Here is a 19,461-nt window from a genome sequence, read left to right as displayed (position 1 = left end):
TCCTCCCTTCTTATATTCCTCTCTAGTGCTGGAATTAAGGGCGTGCATCACTACTGTCTGGTTTCTCTGGCAAACTAGTGTGGCTACTGGGATTAAAGGTGTGTGTCACCACTGCCTGGTCTGTAAGGCTGACCAGGGTGGTTGTTTTACTCTCTGACCTTCAGGTAAGCTTTATTTATTAAAATACAAATGAAATATCAGTACTAGAATTGATACTGGCTGTCTCCATCCATTGCTTGCACCTTCTCTCTTGAAGCAGGGTCTCTCACTGAACCTGGAGCTTTCTGATTCTGTTAGAGTAGCTGATCAGCTAGCTCCAATAATTTGTATTAAATTTCACTTTGTGTGTTGTAGGATTTGAAATTTACTGTGTTTATCACAGTCATCTGGTTTTCATTATTCCACTCATCACGAAGATTTTTCTTCCCCCAGTGATCTGCCTGGGCATTATTGTTGTAGTTGGTCAGAGGAGGTCAATTTGTGGAAGTCATTTGATTCATTTTTTTAATCTTATCACTGTTGATTATGCAACTTTATTTGTGGTAAGTATGTCTGTCTGTCTGTGTGCCTGCCTGCTTGCCTTCCTTCCTCTTTCTTTTTTGACAATTTCCTGCCATGTGGCTCATATTGTCTTTCAGCTTTCACCATTCTCCTGCCTCAGCCTGAGTGCGGAGAGTACAGGCAGGCATGTGCCACCACACCCGATTTGACAGTTTTGAAAGCAGCCATTGTGATTTCTTCCGACTTCGTTCTACTCTTTCAAGACCGTTATTTTAGATTGCTGTGGTCCCATATATATTTTAGAATCAGCTTCAATTCTTGGACTAAAAAAATTCTGCTTCATTTTACTTGACAGTCTCTAAACCTATATATCAGTTTGAAGAGACCAGAAAATTTAACAATGTTGAGGCTTCCAAACATCAAATGTTTGTGTCCTTTTATTTTTTTCTTTAATTTTTCTTAGATATAGTTTAAGTATTCATGGTAGAGAAAGGTCTACCTTTTGTCAGATGTACAAAATATCTGTTTGTTCTTATCATGTAAAAATGTAATTGGTTTCATATATTTGCTTTGTGTTATACTTTTATAAAATATAACTCACTATTAGTTATTTACTACATGGAAATGCAACCTGTCTCTGTATAGTACTGAGTATATTGTGTGCCTTAGTTAGGGTTATTGTTGTGATGAAACACCTTGACCAAGCAACTTAGGGAGGAGAGAGTTTATTTAGCTTACACTTCCGTATCACTGTTAAACATTGAAGGGAGTTAGCAGACACTCAAACAGGGAAGGAACGTGAAGACGGGAGCTAATGCAGTGACCATGGATGAGTACATTTTACTGACTTGCTCAGTCTGCTGTCTTAAAGAACCTATGATCACTTACAATAGACTGGGCCCTCCCATATCAATCTCTAAGTTAAAAAAAATGTTCTACAGGCTTGCCATCAGCCTGATCTTATGGAGGCATTTTCCCAATTGTGTTTCCCTCCTCTCAGATTATAATAGCTTTTGTCAAATTGACATAAAACTAACCAGCACACCATAGCCTTACTGAAATCAACTTAACAGGACTGAAGAGATGACTCTGAACCTCTTGTAACTACAGCTCCTGGAGATTCAACAACCTCTTTTCACCTCTGCAGATATCTGCATGCTCATGAAAAATATACAAAAGTGCAAGCACTCATATACATACATATATATATATATATAGAGAGAGAGAAAATAATTAATAAAAAAATAAACCACACTTACCATCTGTAATATAGTTTTGAGTAGTCTTAGGATTTTCTACACACAATTCCCATGACTTCTTCAAATAAAATTAGTTTAGTATGTATACATCAACACAATTATGTATTACTTTCTTCTATAACAGTGTCTCTCTTTCATGGTTTGTTTTACACTTAAAGTCTGGAGACTTTTCTGCATGTAAACTTTTGTAATTATCAATTTTGTATTGCATTTTTCATCTTTTTTTTTACCTGATCAAAGCAACTGTTCATCTTTAGAACTGATGTTTAATTTGAAAGAATACCAAAAGGTATTTATTTGCTTTTACTATTTGGACAAATAAATATTTTTCTATCATTGAAGTACATAGTGTTGTGGGAGGTCCTTCTATATATGTGTTGCTTTTATTGGTTAATGAACAAAGAATCTGGCTTGGCCTGTGATAGGGCAAGAGTAGAACTAGGCAGGGAAAACTAAACTGATTGCTGGGAGAAAGAAGGCGGAGCCAGGAGAAGCTATGTAGCCCCACCGAAGACAGACTCCAGATGGAAACTTGCCCGTAAGCACAGCCATGTGGTGATACACAGATTAATGGAGGTGGGTTAGTTCAGAATATAAGAGCTAGCTAAAATTGCGCTTAAGCTATTGGCCAAGCAGCGATTCAAATGATATAGTTTCTGAGTGATTGTTTCTCTCTGAGCAGCAGAAAATGAACGAGTGGACTCCCCCAACAGATAATGGTGTGGGAGGTCCTTTTGTATATGTTTAGCTTTTATTGGTTAATAAAGAAGCTGCTTTTGGCCAATTGCTTAACAGAATTTAGCCAGGCTGGAAGAAATATATAGTTAGAGAGTAGGCAGAGTGAGGAGATGCCATGGAGCCACCAGAGGGGAAAGATGTGAGCTGCCTGCTGGGACCTTGCTGGTAGGCCACAAGCCTTGTAGTAAGATATAAAATGATGGAAATGGGGTAACCAAAGATATAAGAGCTAGATAGCAATATGCTTAAGTGATTGGCCAAGCAGTGATTTAAATAATATAGTTTCTGTGTGATTATTTTGGGGCTGAGCAGCCGCGAACGAACTAACAGCCACCAACAACAACATAGCAAGATCAAAAACCTCTTTAAAAAACTCATCCATTCCCAGCAAGCCATTAGATGACGTTTCCTGAAGAGACTGTTTCCATCCATCTCAGATACAGAGGGCAATAGCAGATCATTGGAATAATTCTATCCAAGATGAACTTGATGGTCCAGTAAGTTAATGTGCTGACGTGTGGAAGCATGGGTGCAGGGTTTCTTACAGAAGTGTGGGCGATCCTTGAGCATCTTTATTAGTCTCCCACATGGGTGATGATTCATGAAAAAAGTCTGTCCTAGCATGAGTGACGGCTTTCAAAAGATGTATGACTCAGGCATAACTTCCAGTCATCTCATTGTCTCTCTTTTAGTAGTTGTTCCCTGTTTATTTAACCTTGGGGAAGGGACCTCTAAAATGTCTTCTGACTCTTCTAAGTTTTGCAGTTCTTCTTAATCTTTCCTGTGAATTTCAGGAACCTTTGCTTTCCTCCATTAGGTAATGCTTTCATCGGGAGGAAACAACCATACAACACACTATCTCTTCTTTTGTATCTTTCATTCTTTCCACTTCTTCTGTAGTGTTTCCTGCAGTGGGTGGTGTTGATGTGTGATTATTTTACTCTATTTGGTGCTGAGCATTGGGCTTCTATGCCAGATCAACTGTAATCTGTTCTAGCTGGTTGACTGGTGATGATTCTCTGCAATAATCACTACACACTACAAAATGAAACCTCTTCATCAAGGCTGACAACAGGAGAAACATATGGCTCTAAGCATCAATGTTTAAAAGGCAGTTTCATGGATACATTGTATCTATTTGATAAAAGGACAGCAATAGCCTCCTCCATGGGGCCTATTACTTTCCTTGCCATAGTATTTTTCTTTGATTTGCCGTACAAAACACAATTCTTTCCTATAGAACAGCCCTTAAATACAATAAGAAAGTAGTTAGTTGTACCCTGAACAGTTGTGCCACTATTGCAGACTCCGACACATCTTGCTTTTTCGTGATGATAACTGAAACTATTGCTGCTAATTCTCCCCCTCCACAGCCTGTGCAATACTTCCTGGCATTATGGATGCCAATCAGTCGGGAAAAACTCAGTCCTAGCTTAATCTCTATGTTTATTGCAACATAGATTAAATGTGACTTCAGCAATAGGGTCATATAGTTTGATTCTAGTGTGTAGACCGTGGCAGTGGCAGAGGTTTGTATCTTATGTGGGGTTTTGGGACCATTCATGGCTAGCACCTCAGGAAAGTAGCTTATCTCAAGGACTGAGGTTTATATCTAGCAACCTTACAGCCCCTTCAGGTGCTTTTTACACCCACACAGGGTGCCTTCATTCAAACTCTGTGACTTCCATTTTTTTGCCATCCTTCTAGTTGCTTTTATAAATCTGTAAGACACTCAGAGCTAGTATTTCTAATGAGATCTTTTTAAAGGTGGAGAGCAGGCTAACAATGCAAGGCCATTGGTGCTATCCCATGACAAATAGAGGGACCGTGGAAGGAACCTGTGGGACGTATTCTGAACATTCATTCTAAGATGTACCAAGCGGCCTCATGATTTGGCAGATAGCGGAATAAGAAAAGGTTAATAAGGCCCCAATATAGCATGAAAAGATCTTATCACTCGTATTACTTGTATTGCTTTTCTATGCTGATAACTGAACTATTGCTGATAATTCTCCCCCAAAGCCCATATAATACTTTCTGGCACTATAGAAGCCAGTCAGTAGGGAAAAAAACTCAGTCCTAGCTTGATTTCTATGTGTATTGTAACTGAAGTTCAAAGTGACTTCATGGTGTAAACCATGGCAGTGGCGTGGCATGGCCCCACCAAAAGAACAAGTTGAGTACGGTGGCCTAGATGGGTGAAAATGTTCCACTTAGCCCTCTCTGTAATCCATAGTCTTTCTCCATGAGTCATCCAGTCTTCTTATCCTGGTAATTGCCATTGTATCACTGCACATCTCTGTAGGACCCGATTGCCCTGTGCAGCTTGGCTCAGGGCCAAAGGGAAATAGGGCTCTGCTTGTATTTCCTATGCCTACTGCTCAAGCTGGTCCCTGAGTCTGACAGGTTCTGGGACTGACTGCTAAGGCCTTGGGCCGGGGAACCATCTCTACCCCAAGTGTGCTCCCTTTGAGTTGATAAGCGTGCACGGTGTGCTCTGTGAGGATGACTGTCTACCCCAACACAGGATTCATTTTCACCTGAACCACTCTGCTCCGTGTGGCCTCCGTGAATTGTTTCTCAGGCGTTAACGCCTTCCAGAGACTCATAAGCGATGAATTTGGTTTCCTGTCACTTTCTCCTCCGCTAAGAATTACAGTTTACCACAACTCTTACTGCATTGCTTTTGAGTTACCTAGACAGAACCCAATGGCTCGACTTCCTTGTTTTATCCATTCCCTCCTGAGTGATTTATTACCTTATGAACCCCATTTTCATGTTAGTCTAAGTCATTGATATTTGACACCCTCTTATAAAGATTTGTCCTACCACAGGGTACAATAAAGTAATGAAAGCCCATACCGGTCCTTAGATCCCTGTTGAATTAACTCTTTCCTTACTGTTACGTGAACACAATTTTGTCTAGTCCCATATACTGGGTATCAAACACTACCCCTCACATGCTCTGCATCTAAGTAATACCTGTTGATCTTCTCCTGTCTTCTAGTCCTCAATATTTATAGGGACTTCAGCTAACGAAGAGTCCTTAATGACTCGTATGAGTCAGTCAATCAGGTGCTAGTTTTTCTTCTTATTGCATCAGATTATGCTGGCTTTGTCTCAAGGAGGGATGGAAAATTATTGTTTCTTATGGATACAGTTCTTAAACTGACCCCTTCTCCTTCCCCCACATTCTGTATCCTCCCAAGGGAGAGGGTCTTTTCTTCTTATTTCTTGTTTCAAATTTCTGCAGCTCAGAAGCAAACTCCTGACTAATTGTCATTCTTTCCTGTGTTGGGCTACTTTTAAGGCCCAGTCTGCATGTTGTATCATGGATTTCCCTTTTCCTCTATATGAAAAGTTGAACTTGAGGTGTTCAAATTCACCCCTTCTTCTCTGCCCAATTCTTCCCAGGGATCCCAAGTGTTTGGATGCTGAGGAAGTCTGTCTCACACAGATCAAATCTGTGCTCTCTCTGCATTGGGGCCCACCTGCTTTAGGAAATGACAAGCCAGGGCATGGCAGCCATCTTTCTTTCAGTAAGGGGCCAAAATGACAAACACAAAAGGAAAGAGGAGGGGCACTTGCTAAATTCTCTAAGCCTTTAGGAAACATGGAATTACTCCCTTGGCCACATACATGTGAATCTACAAAAGGGGTGATATTGTAGACATCAGGGAAATAGGCACTGTTCAAAAAGGAATGCCCCATAAATGTTACCATGGCAAAACCAGAAGAGTCTACAGTGTTACCCAGCCTGCTGTGGGCATCACTGTAAACAAGCAAGTTAAGGGCAAGATTCCTGCCAAGAGAATTAGTGTGTGGATTGAACATATAAAACACTCAAAGAGGAGAGACAGTTTCCTGAAGCAGGTAAAGGAGAACGACCAGAAGGAAAAGGAAGCTAAAGAGAAGGGTACTTGGGTTCAGCTGAAGCGCCAGCCTGCTCCACCCAGGGAAGCACACTTTGTGAGGACTAACGGGAAGGAGCCTGAGCTGCTGGAGCCCATTCTGTACGAATTCCTGGCCTGATGTATAAAAGAAATAAAAGACCTGGACCATAAAGGCTTCTTCTTTTTTTAAAAAAAAAAGAATGAGAAGCCAACTCCCCTACCCCGGTTTTCTTGCCAATTTAGAGGCTAATGTGGAGGCTATCAGCATTTTAATTGCTGTCATTTCTCCTAGCATCCACTTTTTTTTTTTTTTGTAATTTATCCCTTGCACAAGCACGTTTGCTCTGGGCATATAGCACAGCCTCAGTTCCATGCATCGTCACCCGCAAGAAGTGCCCTGTCACTGTCCCCATAGCCCTCTTTGGACCCACCCCAGAAGTGGAGCATCATTGCAGCCTGTGAGCTGTGACTTCCAAGAGCATGGGTGACCCTCGGGAAACCATATCTCTGGCACGTCACATTTCTGAACAACTCGCAAGCAGCTCCCCTACCAGACGGACACCCTAGCAGCTATTACTCCTGTGTAAACCGGAGGAGCCGAATGGGTAGGTCTTGCCATCCTTCTCAGTCTGAACATTTTTTTATGAGTTTCGGGAACCTCTCCCTCCCTGAGGGAAGCTTTAACTGGGAGAAAATAGTCCCACAAACTAGAAACTCTACTGTCTTATGAGAAGTTTGTCAACTGTACCATCTTCTATGAGGTGTAGGATCATCCGAACAGACACCAGACATTTATTTTGATATGGTTATAATATTGTATAAGATATATGACTAGTATAGTTTGGCTCACTCTTTAAATGAAAATGTAGAAAAGATGAAGGTAAAATTTGACATTATATTGAGTTGCCACCGCAGCTAGTGTATTTGAGGTGACAGCTGGAAGAACCTCTCAGCCTTCTGTGCACATCCCAGTTCCATGTATGTACTATGTGTGAGTTTTGACTATGCCTCAGTGTGCTTCTCTTACCAGCCATGCCAAGATTCTTTGAAATCTACAGAAAGATCATTCATTCTTCAGAAAAGTGAATTGAGAACCTAGTGAATTCTAAAATGGAAAAATAGTGGAACCACACAGTAAACTGAAGAGTTTTGTTCTAAGAACAGGTAAAGATTTGAAAATTTTGAAAGTGCTTTTAAAGGAAATGAAAAGTCAGATAGGAGATTTTTAAAATAATTTACACATATCATGTAAAGGTTTAAAACATCTGTATAAAATAAATAGCTTTCTAGGAAAGAAAATATTAACAAAATTGCATGAATCAGAAAGAAAATCAAACCTTCAGTAACCACTAACAAAATGATAAAAAGTGATAGCTAGCTCCCGATAGTCCTGAAGCTGACAGAATTGAACATAATCTGTTAGCAACCTTCCATGAATGATTAATTTCTTTGTATAAGCTGCTTCATAATAAATGGTGGTAAACTCTTCTCAATTTCATAGACTAACATAGCAATAACAGTTGTCATGGGGGTAGATCAGAAAATCTTAGGGATATTATAACGGATAACGACTATTTTTATTTAAAAATTTAAAGGAAGTTTTAAATATAACTGCTGGCAACAGGCAGATGGCTGTTTTGTTTGCTTACATCAATTTAAGCGCTGGGTTTCTTGAAATGTAGAATGAAGTTGAACACATGGTGGGTTGGTGGAGGAATCAGACTCAATCTCTGTAACTTAACAAAAAACAATCCATTTTTGTCATAATGAACTTACATGTTGAGATCATGTATAACCTTATGGATATAAGTATGTAAGTATTTTCTATGTCTCTATGTAGAAATGAGCATGTAAACATCTTGTGTGTGTGTGTGTGCTCACCTTGACAGTCAAGAAGTAGTGTGTTTAAAACAAACACATGCTGTAAACAGCATCCAGAATTGAAACGTCTAGATGTGGAGGGCACAGTGGGAGGAAGCTTTCTTTACACAAATGCCACTCTCTACCAAGTGTCAGGCTTGTTCCTTCTAGGCCATTCTCTCGTGTGACTCCAGCCTTGCTCAGCCACCCACCTTGGCAGAAACAGTGTCATTTCCCATGTTGTCCTTAAATGGTGACTTCTTTTTCTTTATCAATGATAATTTTACTCTCGACTTTTCTTTTCCTGCCCCCCTTCCTGCCTCCCCTTTTTAACCCTCCCCCAAGGTCCCCATGCTCCCAATTTACTCAGGAGATCTTGTTTTTTTCTACTTCCCGTGTAGATTGTATCTATGTGATTCTCTCTTAGGGTTCTCGTTATTGTCTAAGTTCTCTGGGATTGTGATTTGTGGGCTGGTTTTCTTTGCTTTATGTTTAAAAACCACCTATGAGGGAGTACATGTGATAATTGTCTTTCTGTGTCTGTGTTACCTCACTCAAAATAATAATTTTTAGCTCCATCCATTTTCCTTCAAAATTCAAGCTGTTGTGATTTTTTTTCTGCTGTGTAGTACTCCGTTGTGTAAAGGTACCACATTTTCCTTATCCATTCTTCGGTCGACTCTCAACTTTTCTTATATATTGTATTACAATATTATATATAATATATCACGTATGTATTTTGGAGGTTCCCCTTTAGAATAAGTACATGATGTTACAAACATAAAATTAAGTTAGAAAGTAGATGGAGTTCCCACAGGAATCCCTGCAGCAAAGGACCCTGAAGCTCCACCTTTATCACCTTCCCTGAAACTCAGCCCCTGCCCTCAACTGTGTCAGGAGTCCCCCAGTCTCTTTGAAGTGTCTTACTTCATTTTTGCCCTATCAGCATTGATTTGAGATGTACAGCGTCAAACCCATCATACCTGTGGCTCTGGTTAAACTGTGGGTCACAAAACAAAACAGACAGGACTGTAAGAGAGAGAAATCTGTGGAGAAGGGCTAGGCGGGTAGGGAGAGATATATAAAAAAGTAATCATTATGCCTTGTACACAGGGATGAAGCTGCCAAAAGACATAATTAATTAAAAACATACTTTAAGGGGTTGGGGGGTGTGGCTCAGAGGTTAAGAACACTAGATGCTCTTCCGGAGGACATGGGTTTCAATTCCCAGCACCCACTAATCACCTCACAATTGTCTATAACTCCAGTTCTAGGGGATCTCGTCCCCTCATACAGACATACATGTAGGCAAAACACCAATGCACATAAAAATAAATACATTATTTTTTTAAAAACATACTTCAATACATATTTAAATAAATGTTCAAAAATTCTCTGTAAGTGTGCATGGGGAAAAAAAACCACAACACAGCAAAATATCACAAGATTCCAGGTGTGAGGAAGGAAGCCTGACTGTAGGCCAGCTGTGGGTGCAGGCCTGAACTCAAGGCCTCTGCAGAGCAGCAAGGGCTCTCAACCCGAGTCATCTTCCAGCCCCGGAAGATCTTCTTCTTTACCCACACTTCTATGCAAGAACATTGTGCTTTCACTCTGCCTGTTAAAGAGAGAAAGCACCCTCTCATTTCCTAATTGCAACCAGGCTTCTCCCTCACGGCGCATCTGACCCGGCTCAGGTGAAGCCTTTTAAATTGTGGCTGCTTCTCAGTCCTCATCCTACCAAACAAACATCAGCTTCCAGGAGTCTGTGTATGTTGCTATCATCCGCCCTTCTGAACACTGCTGCACAGTCCATGTTTCTGGCTCCCCTGTGGTTGTTTCCCCCTAAACCACGTCTCTAGGGTTCCTGTTCAGCCTTCTTTTCACTGCCATCTCAGACCCGCCCTGATGGCTTTGCTCATCTCTGTGGCCATGAGTGGTCATGTCTGTATTTCCTGTCTTGACCTGCCAACTCCTTCCCAGATATATTTTTTTTATTTTAATTAATTAACTAAAATTTAATTTTTTGTTTTTGTTTTTCTAAAAACTCTCTTTTCTCACTTTACATACCAATTCCAGTTCCCACTCCCTCCCTTTCTCCACCTCCCCCCCCCCCCCATTTTCTCCCCAGAGAGGGTAAGATTTCCCATGGGAAGTCAACAAAATCTAGCACATTTCTTTGAGGCAGGACCAAGGTTCTCCCCACTATATCTAGGTCGAGCAAGGTATCCCTCTAAAGAGAATGGGCTCCAAAAAGTCAGTTCAAGCACTAGAGATAAATCCTGTTCTCACTGCCAGTGGCCCCACAGTTTGATCCACCATACAACTGTCACCCACATTCAGAGGCCCTAGTTTGGTCCTATGCTGGTTCCCCACTGTCAGTCCAAAGACAGTGAGCTCCCATTAGCTCAGGTAAGCTGTTTCAGTGGGCATCCCCATGATGGTCTTGACCCCTCTGCTCATATTATCGCTCCTTCCTATCTTCAACTGGACTTTGGGGGCTCAGTCCAGTGTTTTGCTGTGGATTTCTGCATCTGCTTCCATTAGTTGCTGGATGAAGGTTCTATAGTAACATTTAAGAGAGTCATCAATCTGAAAACAGGGCAAGGCCAGTTCAGGCACCCTCTCCACAACTGCTTAGGGTCCTAGCTGGGGTAATTCTTGTGGATTCCTGGGAATTTCTGTAGTGCCAGGTTTCTCACTAGCCGCATAATGGCTCCCTCAATCAAGATATCTCTTTCCTTGCTCTCCCTCTCTGTCCTTCCCCATCTCGACCATTCCCTTCCCTCAAGTTCTCCTCCCCGTTCCCTTCTCTCCTCCTCCCCTTCTGCCCTCCCTTCTCCTCCCACCCCCACGCTCCCAATTTTCTCAGGAGATCTTGTCTATTCCCCTCCCCAGGGGGATCCATGTATTTCTCTTAGGGCTCTCCTTGTTACCTAGCTTCTCTGGGGTCATGGACTGTAGACTTGTTATCTTTTGCTTGATGTTTAATATCCACTTATGAGCGAGTACATACTGTGTTTGTCTTTCTGGGTCTGGGTTACCTCATTCAGGATGGTATTTTCTAGTTCCATCCACTTGCAGACAAATGTCAAGATGTCTTTTTCACTGCTGAGTAGTACTTCATTGTGTAAATATACCACATTTTATTTATTCATTCTTCGGTTGAGGGGCATCTAGATTGTTCCCAGGTTCTGGCTATTACGAATAATGCTGCTCTGAACATAGTTGAGCAAATGTCCTTGTAGTATGATTGAGCATCCTTTGGTTATACGCCCTAGAGTGGTCTTGCTGGGTTTGGAGGTAGGCTGATTCCTAATTTCCCAGACATCTTTATATTGACTCTGCAAACAGTTCACCGTGAGTGTATATTTTACTCCTAGACGCATCACACCTTGGTTCTAAGTGAAACTTGGGTTTGACTACAATTTTCTTTTCCTGTTGAGATTTTACTGTACTCTCAAGGTCAAGCTAAGAATGACGTCCTTTAAACCCTCCCCTTAATCTATGGTACTGAGTCATCACTTGAGAGCCTATGTCCCTTTAATTACACCATTTTGATGGATCTCTGCTCTGTTGTGTTCTGTTGGCATCCCTATGATTTGAGAGGTGTTTGGGGGCAGAGTCCAGGCTGCTCATTCTCTCCCCTTCGGCCCCTCCCTTCACCTGCTCATCTCTGAACAGAAGCCCTTACAGACAGAGGAGCAGCCAGAAGTGGTTCTAATTCTGGCTTCTGAATTGAACTAGAACAAGAGGCGGGGCTTGGTGCATCAGATAGGTAGTTTTAAAACACATGAAAGAAAGTGTTCTTTGGCACAGCAGGGGGGGGGCAGCTTGTTACCCATCTAGATAGAATACAGATGAAAAAGCGCATAGAATTTAGCCAAACTTAAGTTAGTTTGGAGAGATTGCATAATCTGTTACCAAGAGAAAATGGGGACGCGCCTCACCTTTCAACGGGGGAGCCATGCTTGACCATAGCCATGATTGCTCACAATCCTGGCTCACAGGACAGCTAGTCACCCACAGATTTGGCAACCATTCAATTATTCTGTTCAGTTCAGACCAGCAAGCTGGCTAATCCGTGCTTTCCACTTCACTGCAGTCTCTGGAGACACAGACCCTTGTCCACACCCAGAATGAAGCCAAGCCGGGGTGCAGCACAATTAGTTATTTGTTTCCTGTTACATTTGAACCTTGTGAGATTCAGCCACCTCCTGGGAACCAGTCGTCTGGCAATGAAGCATGAATAAAACAGAGAAGGTTCCAGCTGGCATCACCTGCTGTGTTTTGCCTTATTTCTCTACACACATTTCTAGACTTCTGAAATCCAGGGGCTTCTCTCAAGAGGATGCACGTCCCATGGGCTGGACCTCTGAGACCTTGGCTCTGTTTTCAAAATTTTCATATTTTGAGCTTCAGCTTGATTCAGGCATTAGACAATAAACTCAGAAACCCAACCTTCACATTTTGTGTCTGGTTCTGAACAAAGATTACCTTTGCATCCAGTAGCCACCTAGATACCAGGACTCTTCAGGACCTAAAAATACTTTTGCTTACTAGCCCACCTTTGAGGGCCATATTTGCTCTGCCAAGATTTCTATCTTGTCCCAGAGTATGGCAATTTGAGTTCATTCTTAACATTTGCTGTTGCCATGACAGTGTTGGTCTTCCCTTTGTGATATCTCTCTGAGAGTACATGGATGGGTCCTTTTTCATTCTCCTTCTGCTCTCTTGCTTCAGACTCTTGGGATCCCCTGCTTGCCTCTGAATGCCAGTCAAGGCTGTTAAAGTTAAGGGGCTAGGTCCTAGAGCCAGATAACTTTAGGATTAAATCCCAGCTCTGTCACCTAAATAGCTGGGTGGCTTTGGATGAGTCAAGCAGTCTTCTTGCTGCGTCTTGGTTTCTCATCTGGTAAAGTATGGATGGCTGTCATGTCTATCTCCTTGGGTCATGGGATGATAGAAGAACACTGTTTGCTCTTACTATTGCCTTGGGATCTTTGCTACTCCCAAGACACCCTGTAGAGAGCATTGGTGTGATTTTTGGTTGACAATAGGGGCTACATTGTATTAATCACTCTTTATATTGCCAAGACAAACAAAAAAAATAGAATAAAAAATCAAGATCACGTGAGCCTCTGGCAGGTTGAACGCACTTGAGATGAATTCAGTAAAGACAATGTCTTCTAAGTGTAGGTAATCCTCAGAGATGAGGCTAAACAAGTAGATGACAGATCAGCCACTGAGGATCTCAGCACACTGCAAAGAAGACAGATATCATGATGCAGGCAGAGGAGTAACCTTGGAAATTCTGGGAGGTTAATCTGCTGAAGAGATCTGACTTACTTAAGAGAGAATGCAGCTTGTTTGCCCGGCTGGCCCTGTGTCTCATTGTCCATGAATGTTTCAGGTGGCTTTTACTACAGAGGTCGGGTACTTTCTAGATGCTGAGACAGGTGGTGAGAAACCCTGACTCATAGTTAATGTTAATGTCATGGTCTATAGGAGAGGAGCCGCTGTTAAAACAAGGAGCTCTTTCTTTCTTTCTTTCTTTCTTTCTTTCTTTCTTTCTTTCTTTCTTTCTTTCTTTCTTCCTTCCTTCCTTCCTTCCTTCCTTCCTTCCTTTCTTTCTTTCTTTCTTTCTTCCTTTCTTTCTTCCTGTCTGTCTTTCTGTCGTCTTTCTATCTTTCTCTTTCTGTCTTTCTGTCTGTCCTTCCTTCCTTCCTTCCTTCCTTCCTTCCTTCCTTCCTTCCTTCCTTCCTTCCTTCCTTTCCTTCTTTCTTCCCCCACAAATGAGACATTACAGAAAGTCACCACTGTTCAAAATTCAGAGAACAACTGACCACAGGGTGCCCAGGTCCCGTTGATAAATCTACAACACAACTGTATGTAAGGCCTCAGGGAAGATGAGGTAGAAAGATCGCAGGAGCCAGAAGACCAGGACATCTGTGGAGAGACTCTTTTATATAGAAGATGGAAGCTTACTCATGAAACCTCAACAGTCTGGCTGCCTAAATAAGACCCAAGCAATGGAAATACCAGTTGACATGCCAGTGTTGACGGGGAACTCTCACAAGGCTCCATCCCTAGAGGTAGGGCTACAAGCAATTAATGACTGCTCAAAAAGAGAAAAACCATCTTCCTCAGGAATGAGCTGATTGATTATCCAACCCCAGTGGTTGGTTCTAAAATTGTGTACATACAAGCAACACTAAATAGACTCAGCAGGTTGCATTTCTATATTTGTATGCATATATAAATGAAACTAATGATTAAACAAAAAGAAAGTAATAGAGATAGTGTATGAAAGTGAAAAGATGGCTTGGAGATAAAGCAAAGGGAACAGACTATGATAAGAAAGGGTTAAAGGTAATTATATAATTAATAATAATATACTGTGTGCATAAAATGTCATCATGAAACACATTATCTTTAATTAATAAATGCTAACAAAAATGGCTAATAAACCCCAAGAAGCTATAACAGCGCATACGTAAATGCTGCAGTGTGTGTGGAGACCCACTTTTCTGTTCATCTCATCCATCTGGCTTCAACTGTAGGACTGTGGAGTGGGTGGGGAATGTAGGGTGGGTGGGGAGCGTAGCGTGGGGGGGCGTAGGGTGGGTGGGTGGGAGTGTAGGGTGCATGGGGGCATAGGGTGGGTGGGGGATGTAAGGGGGAGCATAGGGTGGGTGGGGAGTGTGGGTGGGGGAGCATAGGGTGGGTGGGGAGCAAAGGGTGGTAGGGGGCATAGGGTGGGTGGGGAGCGTAGTGTGTGTGAGGAGCGTAGGGTGCGTGGGGTCGCTGTTGCACCTAATTCTTGAAGTGGTACCTGGTAAATTTAAGTCATTTGTTTCTTTTTCTGCTGCGCGTTCCAGTGTCTTGGGGGAAATTTCTCATTACTTGAGGGTGATGTCAATATACGGCCTCAGCTAAGACTAGTTCATCCCTCTTGCTAGGATGCTTCCCTCAGGAGCTGTTCCGAAGATAAGCCTAGACTGAAGGCAGCAATAACAGGTCATCACCTACAACCATTGAGACTTATTTTCTCTCTTTATCAGAGTTGTTTGAGTTGTTTCTCTGAAGTACAATCTCATTTTCCCTGAAAGCAAGCAAGGAAATTTTTGCTGCTAACCCTTCTGTGAGGCTATGGTGTGCAGCACAGCCAGCCGAACAGCAGAGAAAGGAGGTAGGAATCCTGAGCAAAGCAAAAGCCATGCTTTCTCCTAATCTCCCAGGCACATGGACCAAATCAATCTTGCCAATACTCAAGCCAGTTGGAGTTAGGTTTACCGGTGCTTAGAATGCAGAATAACAATAAAAGCATAATATTTAATAGAGAGGAATGATCAGGGGAGGAGGGATGTGTGAGGGCGGGAAGATCTCTTCTTATACCTAGAGGGGCAATGTGACATATAGGAAAGAATATAGGCTTTAGAATTGACCTACCTGGTTTTCAGTTCTAGGATTGTTAGTTACTGTCCCACAAGTGGTTTGCTTACTCATCTTTAAAATGGAGGGAGGGTTGTACATAGAGTTTGTAAGAGTGTGAGAGACTTAATGGAGCTCATTAATGACACCAATAGGGCCCAGCACCTGTTGGTACACTGTAAACAAGGCTCACTGCTTCCAGATGCGTGAACTCCACAGCCACGGTGTTCAAATCTCTTTGGGTTCAGACCTGAGTATGAGCATCTGGAATAGGAAGGAAGAGATGAAAATGGGAGGAGCCGTTTCTGTGAGGGGAATTGCCTGGATGGACTCTTGTGTGGAGGCATGATTATATGGAAATGCTGCTCATGTACAGCGGAAACACGATTTCTTCTATATAATTGGCTAAAAATTGACAAATATCTACAGTCCCTTCCTTCTTTAATCAGTTTTCAATATGATCTTGAGCTGGGTAACTAATAAAGCATCTATTTTATTCATTTGAGTCTTCCTAACAATTTATTCTCTAGTTTCTTTGAACAAGTTTGAGAAAAACTCTGACAGGATTTGATAACTACAGGGTTCTTATCAGCAATGCTTTTATACAGTTTTTATTGTGATGGCTTACTTCTTCATGTCATATAATTTAGCACATGTTTATTGTTCACTGTTCTTAATTTTAGAGGAGCACTTTGCTTTGCTTTTTCCCTGAATGCAGAATGATGTACAAAAATCAATGACCTAAATTCACCCGAGGTTGGACACTGCATCCTTACCTTTGAGAGATCTATCAAAAGCGGGATGCCTAGCCCCCACCCCTGCCCCCACCGTGTCTCTCCTTTATATCTGGATTGCTCTAGCTTCAGCTGCAATAAAAGTGAAATTTAAAAAGCATAAACAACTAAGCCTAAATACTTTTGATTTAATTAAGGTTTGAATAAAGTTGGCATTGTCTGATCTAATTTTGAATTGTTTTGTTTTTTCTTCACTTTGCTGTAAGGATATTACTTCATTTTTCTCATGCTAATTTATGAGTACTGACTCTCATTATGTGAGTGTGTCTCTCCACCTTTGGTATGAATTGCTTTGTCAAAATCTTAGTACTTTGGAAAAAGAATTTATCTATGTATCTATCTCCTATGTATGTGTGTATATGTATATGTGTATCTATCTAAGTGTAATTTATTTTTCTATGGGATGCTCAATTCTTTTTATTTTTTTAATTTTTAAAAATTCATCTATTTATTTTACATCCCAGCCATCTTTCCCCATTCACCTCATTCATAGTCCCCAATCCCATCCTTTTCTATTTTCATCCAGGAAAGGGCAGGCCTCCCATGAGTATCAATACAATATGGCTTATCAAATTTCAGTAAGACTGAGCACTTCCCTGTGTATTAAGGCTGGGCAAGATGATCAAGTATGAGAAATATGTATCAGGCTTTCTTTTGACCACCAGTCAGCTCCCAAATCATGACATGGATACTTATTATTAGTTATGAATGCTCGGCCTTAGCTTATGCTTGTCCCACTAGCTCTTATAACTTAAACTAACCTGTTTCTCTTCATCTATGTATTGCCTTGGAGCTCTTACCTTTCATTTTGTATGTCCTACTCTGTGTCTGGCTGACTGGTGACTGCCTGTCTGGATGGCCCTGGGCATCTCCCTTGCTTTCTCCCTGTTTTCTCCCCTCTCTTCTCTCTTCTTAGATTCCTCATCCTATTTATTCTTTCTGCCCACCAGCTCTGCCTATCCCTCTACTGCCTAGCTATTGGCCATTCAGTTTTTTATTAGACCAATCAGATGTCTTAGGCAGGCAAAGCAACACATCTTTACATAGTTTCCCCTTTTTGTTTAAATAAAACGAAAGGTTTCGATTTCAACATAGTAAGACTATAAGAATAATTATCAAGTAAGAATTGCACTTACAATATCAGTCCACTTGTGTTTGAAAAGTTTAGAGAAAACACTCTATTATTTACCTTATCTTGGTGAGTCCAGAGTTTTGTACCTAATTTACCTTCTATCATAACTGAGAAAAAGTAACTATAACTATCTAGTCTTTAACTCTATCAAAGACCCCCAGAAGGATATAACATTACCTGAGTAAACAGGAAGTGTGGTGAAAGCCACTTCCAAAACTATGGAACCGACAAAGACATCTGACTGCCTGGACACTCACCCAAAGTTCCTCTGCAATATTGGGGCATACATCTTTAGCCCACAGGCCAAGAATATCTGGCAGACTTTTCTATGAAGCAGGAATTTTGAAGGACTGTTCTACCTTGTCTTGTCAAAGTTTGGCAGTTGCTTTTTTGTGTGTCCTGCATGTCCAGTTTGGAAGGTATACTGTCATCAGTTGAGGCAAGGACAGTTTCTAGCTAGCTTTGGCATGATGAAAGCAAACTTCATAAGAGGTTCTTTGATGCCCATCATCCTTTTATGAAGTAGATTGGTGCTGCCAGGAGCAGACGGGGACACTCAGTTCTTGATGTAAGTCTTCTTAGCTTAAAGGTTTTTTTTTGTGTTAAAAGACCAGGGTTACTGCAGCCTTCATAAACTATCGTTTATGACTATCATTTTCCAATCACATAGAAGTAAGTGTAAATGCCTGTATTATGCTACTTCTCTCAATTCACATACCTAGGACTAAAGAAATTCTTTTTTCTTTGAAAATGTCTAAGTCCCATGGCTCATGTTACAGTAGAGGATCTGCATGTTTGACATAGCAAAGCATGCGTCAAAAATTCTCACATGATCTTTGCAGACCACATCTTAGAAAATGTGATCTAGATTACTTACTCTCTTCTATTTGTTTTTATTGTTAGTTATGTGTCTGTGTGTCTGTGTGTGGGTATGAACACAGAAGTGCAGGTGCCCCTGGAGGCCAGCCAGTGTTGGGCCTCCTGGAACTGGTGTTATGGACAGCCGTTGAGCACCCTGATCTGGATGTCGCACATTTGCTACTTTTCTGCTCTGGGATAAAACAGCACAACCAAACACAACTTAAGGAAGAGTTTACTTGGGTTTGCAGTTCCAAACACAAGCAAGAAAAAAAGGAAAGGGGACCTGGGGTGAGATAACAAAGTCTCAAAACCTTCTCCTAGTGATATATTACCTTTAGCAAGACTACACCTCCTGAACTTCTCCAGATATCCCCACAACCAGAGACCAGTGTTCAAATACCCAAACCTATGGGAGGCAGCTGTCATTCAAACTCACACAAGCCGGGACTCTAACTCAGTCATCTGTAAGAGCAGGACAGGATCTTAACTCCTGAGCCATCTCTCCAGCCCCTTCCATTCACCTTCCATTTTAATCTTTCCTTTTAAAAGATTTTTGGTGCCTTTAATAGTGCATAAAATTCAGTAAGATAAGGCATAAGAGAGTGAAGAGGCTAAGGTAAAGGGAAATTAAGGCTGGGAAAAAGAAAAGGAAACTCAAAGCGTGGGGTTGGTCTATTAAACATATGCCACAATGTACTGTTATTCCATCCTCTGGTGGTCTGCGGATTTCCCTGTGGGCTCCTGCTGGCATAAGCAAAGAGAAAACATAAATAAAAGTGTCTTTAAGGAAGCAAACAGTACCTAGAGCGGAGAGATTCTTCTTCCGGGTCCCTGTAATGAGGACACGTGTCATGTAGTGCACCATCTGCTCAGTCCTTCCTGTGCGAAGTGCAATAATGAGCTTCGAGACATGGACCGAAGCATTATGGGGTGAAGCAACCCTACGGGCAATTGGGGGTTGAAAATCTTGCAAACGATATGAAAATTTGCGA

The 19,461-nt window shown here is 41.6% G+C and overlaps 1 pseudogene; it reads left to right on the top strand.

Annotated features, from left to right (window-relative positions):
• Positions 1-6,050: 6,050 nt before the first annotated feature.
• On the top strand, positions 6,051-6,530 carry LOC119826868 (annotated as a pseudogene).
• The last annotated feature ends 12,931 nt before the right edge of the window (positions 6,531-19,461 follow it).

Source organism: Arvicola amphibius, chromosome 11 (assembly GCF_903992535.2).
Source record: "Arvicola amphibius chromosome 11, mArvAmp1.2, whole genome shotgun sequence".
Lineage (NCBI taxonomy): Eukaryota > Metazoa > Chordata > Mammalia > Rodentia > Cricetidae > Arvicola > Arvicola amphibius.
This window is presented reverse-complemented; position numbering and strand designations above follow the sequence as displayed.